The following is a 5,623-nucleotide window of genomic DNA, read 5'->3' as shown; positions in this document are numbered from 1 at the left end:
GTCACCCCATAACTTCGGTTCAGTTTCGGGTTAACACAAATTATGGTGCATATGAACATGACACAGTTTTCACAACATTTTGACAAAGAATTATCCCAAATTCGGACACCATAACACCACAAAAAATTCACATGGCAGCTAACATACGACGCGGGAAACTTGACCAGAAATTAGGCATGTAGGTTATTAAACAAGTTTCGAATGACAAGTGCAAACATATTATACAAAATAGAGCAGACAGACACAATGCAGAAAATTACAACAACTAACAACCTCGCACACAGAGACACACACATACTGACATGCAGACATACTGTAGGCCATAGACAGTAGCACAAAAAGCAGTAACAGATAGAAGCAAGGTCAACACAACAAACATTGCCAATCAGTGTAGCACAGTAGCACCAACCACAAGAACTGCGGGTCAACAACAGTGTAAGCCACACCACTCTCCATGCAATCAGGTTAGTACTTAGCACCTCCTCCAAGTCTAGCCCGTTTTAACTCCAAGTCTCCAACCATGCCCCATTGCACAACAACATAAGCGTACAACTTAGAATGTCAGCATAATGTGAGATTGGCTTGGAAGAATGTGGTGCTTTGTTAACAGTTCAAGTTTTCAACACACCAACATTTAGGAAGTAGATCATTCTACTATAGCTATGTAGACGGACCTTTAATGGTGACAGACTTGCTAGTACTAGTTTGAGATGACTTTGACTTTGAAGAACTTCCACTATCATTTCTAATTTTCTTAATTAATTCTTAAAACAAATGAAAGAAACAAACAATAAAAACAGGAGGTAACAACTAAGAAAGATGATACATACAAAGACAAGTAATAAAAGGTATGAAGATAAAATAGTATTTGTCAATAATTCACATTGTTCTAAGATTTCTAATTTCTCCATGTCATCTTTAATCTTGATTGGGGTAGAACACCTTAGCCAATCTTTATACAAACAAGAACTTGGACCATGAATAGCGTAAGAGAAATCATAAAATCATCTAGGACACGTCCGCTTGTGCTAAATGACGACTACAATGCAACTGTTGATATCGAGATTGCTAACACATCATGCCCCAATCTTGATAATGATGGAAATCTAGAAGTACTCACCTTCTGCCATCCTAGAATATAAAATTTGTCATTTTCCCCTTAAATCTCTTCGGTAACATGTATATGAATTTCATATTTTCTTGTGCTAAGTTCACCACCAATATCTTTTTTTTTGCAATTCAAGATGGAGACTTCCTCCCAACACCATTTTGAACACCTTATGAGTCATTTACTTGAATTGCATAATTTCAAGCATATTGAGTGTTGTAGTCATCAAATAATGCCTTGTTGTTGACCATGCATAACTGGGTGCTTGGAACGAAATAAGCTATATGCACATTCTACAGTGGTACTAGGACCCACCACATGTGACATCACTATGAACATTCAAAAAAAAGCCTTTGTATCCTGTCTTACAAAGATGGCATAATTGCTAGTGGACCATCTCACTTTGGCAAGTCAAGCAGAAGTTATGCGATCCATTCAGGATGAAAACCACACATCATGACTATATTTTTATGTTAACTCTAGATGGTCTGAAAAGTGCAGGAGTCCTTAGCTATCTCTATCTTTGTTGTATGTGCCCAAGGGTCTAGAGTGCTCGACGAAGCAATCAGACAACCTCTATTCTGATCTAGTGGGCGCGTACAGGCAGCGAAGCATCAAACAACTGTAGGTTGCATTTGACAATGCTTGGTGGAGGCTGAGGTAGCCTACCTATCATGCCCAAAGTCTCTCAAGGAAGTTGAGTTTCTGAACTCGAGCCCAGGTGTGCTCGTTATCGGAGCGGTGTAGTGCAGCTTCAGGATGTGATTCATTCCCGAGCAAGGCCACATGCAGGTCCGTTTGTAATGGTGGAAATGATGATATATGTATGCCATGAAGTATGAGTGATGGGCTAGTTCAGCAACGGGAGATAGACCGTGGTGCATGGGACGGCACAGTTTTGTGGCTCATGATGTCATGACCGTTCCAGTCAGAGGATCAGGAAACCCGCTTTCCGTATGTAGCGTAGAAGAATAGGAGTAATTGCAGGGATGGATTTCTAGGTGGGTTTGTCTCCTACCTCGGTCAGCTTTGTTAGTCCATTCATGATAGCGGCTACCTCAGGGACCTGGTTGTCTGGGAGGAAGGTTGTTGCTGACGATGAAGATGGAGTTTTTGATGCAGTCGAATAGGAGGTGAGAATATGAAACTTCCATTATGTATTGCATTATCTTGTCTTGTCCGTGCACCCTAAAATTAGTTTTGTCGTTTGTCCATGAGCAGATCCGCCATGCTGGACGGAGCGGCGCATGGCAGATCTTCCGCATTACCTCGTCGCCCATCCATTGGTGGAGAAGGACCCTGACTCCTATGAAGGCACTAAGCATGGATGCTGAGATCAGTGTGGTGGAAACTATTATCACTACTAGGGAAAACTTTATACACAGAACTTTAGCAGAAGCGTGCGTTAAAAAAGGGCGCTAGTGCTACATAGTAGTAGCGCGTTCGGGACAAGAGCGCTACATATAAAAATTTAGTAGTAGCGCGTGTTTCTATAAAAACGCTACTACTAATATTCCCATTACTAAGCCGATAGGCTACACATAGTAGTAGCGATCTTGTAGAAACCGTGCTACCGCTAGGATCTATGTAGCAGCGCGTTTACTATGAGAAGCGCTACTGCTAATGAAAATAAAATAAAATGAAAAACAAATAAAAAAGTAAATGAAAATGAAAGAAATAAAAAAATAAAAAATGAAATGTAAAGAAAAATAAATGAAGGGGGGGGGGGAGAAAGGCATAGCTGTAGCGTCTGTTCATAAGAGGTGCTATAGATAATATAGCAGCAGCACGTTTCTTAGACCCCGCTATAAAAACAGAAAAGAAAATAAAAGGAAAATACATAGCTATAGCAGTAGCGCGTTTAGTAAAAACCGCTATAGCTATTTTAGCTATAGCACGTTTTGCAAAATGCGCTACCGCTAAGTTTGAGTTAACCCAAAAACGGTTTTCCCACGGCCACCACTTCTCTCCCAAATCCCTCGCACCACTTCACCGCCGTCTCCCCAATTCACTGTCGCCCCACTTCGCCGCCGTCTCCTGCCGACGTCGACGCCCCCGGAGCCATCAGAGCCGCGCGCCGTCGACGCCACCGAAGCTGCCCCCAACACCACCGGAGCCGCGCGGCCTCATCAATGCCACCGGAGTCGCCCTCGGCGCCATGGGAGCCACCCTCGACGCCCCTGCCTCCCTCGCCACAACTGCCTCCCTCGCCGTCACCGGAGACGCCCCTGCCTCCCTCGTCACCACCGGAGCCATCCTTTCTCTTTCTCTCTCTCTCTCTCTCTCTCTCTCTCTCTCTCTCTCTCTCTCTCTCTCTCTCTCTCTAGCTCATGCATAGCAGAAACACTGGACAGAGAACTAGCTAGCTAGGTTATCTAGTTTAATTAGGTTAGTTATCTAGGTTAGTGCAAAAATTTAGTTAGGGCTTTGACAGACAACTAGTTAGGTTAACTAGTTTAATTAGGTTAATTATATAGGTTGGTGCAAAAATTTAGTTAGGGCTTTGATAGAGAACTAGTTAGGTTAATTAGTCTAATTAGGTTAATTGTCTAGGTTAGTGCAAAAAATTATTTAGGGCTTTGACAGAGAACTAGATAGGTTAACTAGTTTAATTAGGTTAATTATCTAGGTAAACTAGGTTAACTAGCTAGGTTAACTAACTAGGTTAACTAACTAGGTTAAATAGCTAGGTTAATTAGGTTCGTTAGGTTAACAAGCTAGGTTAAGTAGGCTGGCTAGGTTAGAGCAAAAATTTATTTTAGAGCATTAGGTCAGAAGGGTTAGAGAAATGGAGTTCCTTTGCAATTTAATTGGGTTCTGTCCGAGGCAGAGAAGGGTTAGAGAAAATAATGTGTGTGTGTGAGAGAGAAAGAATAGCTAGATCAAAATAATTCGGCTTCTGTCCTAGGCAGAGAAGTGTTTAATGAGGTTATTTTGCAAAGGTTTTTGATTTTTGAAAAGACCACTATTTTTCAAGGAAACGAATTTAGGCAAGTTTTATTTTAAAGATGATCCCTTTCTAAACTTTTATTTTTATTATATCTTTTCATTGAAGTGGTCATGTTATATCTTTTCATTGAAGTGGTTCAATTGTGCCCAAGTGGCCTTTTGTTGTTTCCAGGGAATGAAGCCGAGTGGCCTATCTTTTTCCGGAATGTTGATTCATTTCCGTTCTGGCAAATTTCAGGTGCTCGATTTGTCCACTTTTTAGCAAAGGTCATGCCGAAATTTTCCGTGAATTTCGGTGTGACTTGTGCTACAAACTAGGACATATCGAGTGCCCGGGATTTGTGGCACCGGGAAGGAATCAATGTTCATACAAAACATAGGCCTTTTATGTTATTATTTATTTTATTAGGTCTAGAATTAATTGACTAGATTTAATCGTAGGAAACATGGCTAGCAACGATGAAGGACAGGGTTCTGGTGATTGCGACGACGTCTACCTAGCGGCACACGAATATTTGAGCCTTGCCAATGATCAACGGTTGTTGTTGCTAGGTCCACCTGTCTCATTCGAGACCGACATTGAGACCGGTGTCGAGACTAGCGTTGAGGCCCAGACCGGCACCGAGACTGGCAAAGCCATAGAACCGAAATCGAACAGGAGATGTCGACGCCCAAACCAGCTCCTCACTACTAGACTAGTGGTCACAGAGGTGGATGACGGCAATTTTGAGCCAAAACTGCATGTGGAAGCACGCTCCTGCTATGGCAATCAGATAGGCTGCATCATACGGGCTGGATTTTACGTTTGTCCGCCTCTATGCCTTATACATGAACTACATCATCGGGATTGAGCAGATACCTTATATATGTGTCGTTGACTCGTATTTCATACGCGGGAGCTTCTTGGTAGTCTGCGGAGAGCACCGTGAATACGCGAGGGACTACCTCGTCAATTTCATAGTCGCCAATAAGGACAAGGAGACGATTCTCCTGCCTTATCATCCCGTGTAAGTCATCCGCGTGGATATCCTTCCTTCGCTTCAACCATTCATTTGCATGATGGAGGCCAATTAATTTGAGGTGTACTTATTTTGCGCAGCAATGGGTGCGCCGTCCTCATCATCCTTTACCCCGGATACTCCCACGCTCTTTACTTGGACTCGTCGAAGAACATTAACAAAAAGGATTACACCCACATCAAGTCTGTTCTCGACAGTGTTATCCTTTTCTACGGCATACGGGGTGGAGAGATCAAGATCAAGAAGACCAGGAACGGCAGGGCCGCCTTCGGCCATAAGATCGACTTCTGCTACATCCAGCAACCGAGTGATAGTCTTAATGATGGATTCTATGTCATACACCAGATGCTGGAGTATAGACGGGATCGGCAGAACCTTCGCATGTCACCTACAGCCGGGGATGCCCATATTCTGCAATGGGCAAGGAACATAGGAGATATCGACAATCATCGACTTCGAGCTGAGTTCTATCCCATCTAGCATGAACTTGCCCAAATCATCATGAAGGAGGTCCTCGAAAAAACAGGGTTGTTCTACGAGGAAGGGG

This window comes from Triticum aestivum, chromosome 5B (assembly GCF_018294505.1).
Source record: "Triticum aestivum cultivar Chinese Spring chromosome 5B, IWGSC CS RefSeq v2.1, whole genome shotgun sequence".
NCBI classification, from domain to species: Eukaryota; Viridiplantae; Streptophyta; class Magnoliopsida; order Poales; family Poaceae; genus Triticum; species Triticum aestivum.
This window is presented reverse-complemented; position numbering follows the sequence as displayed.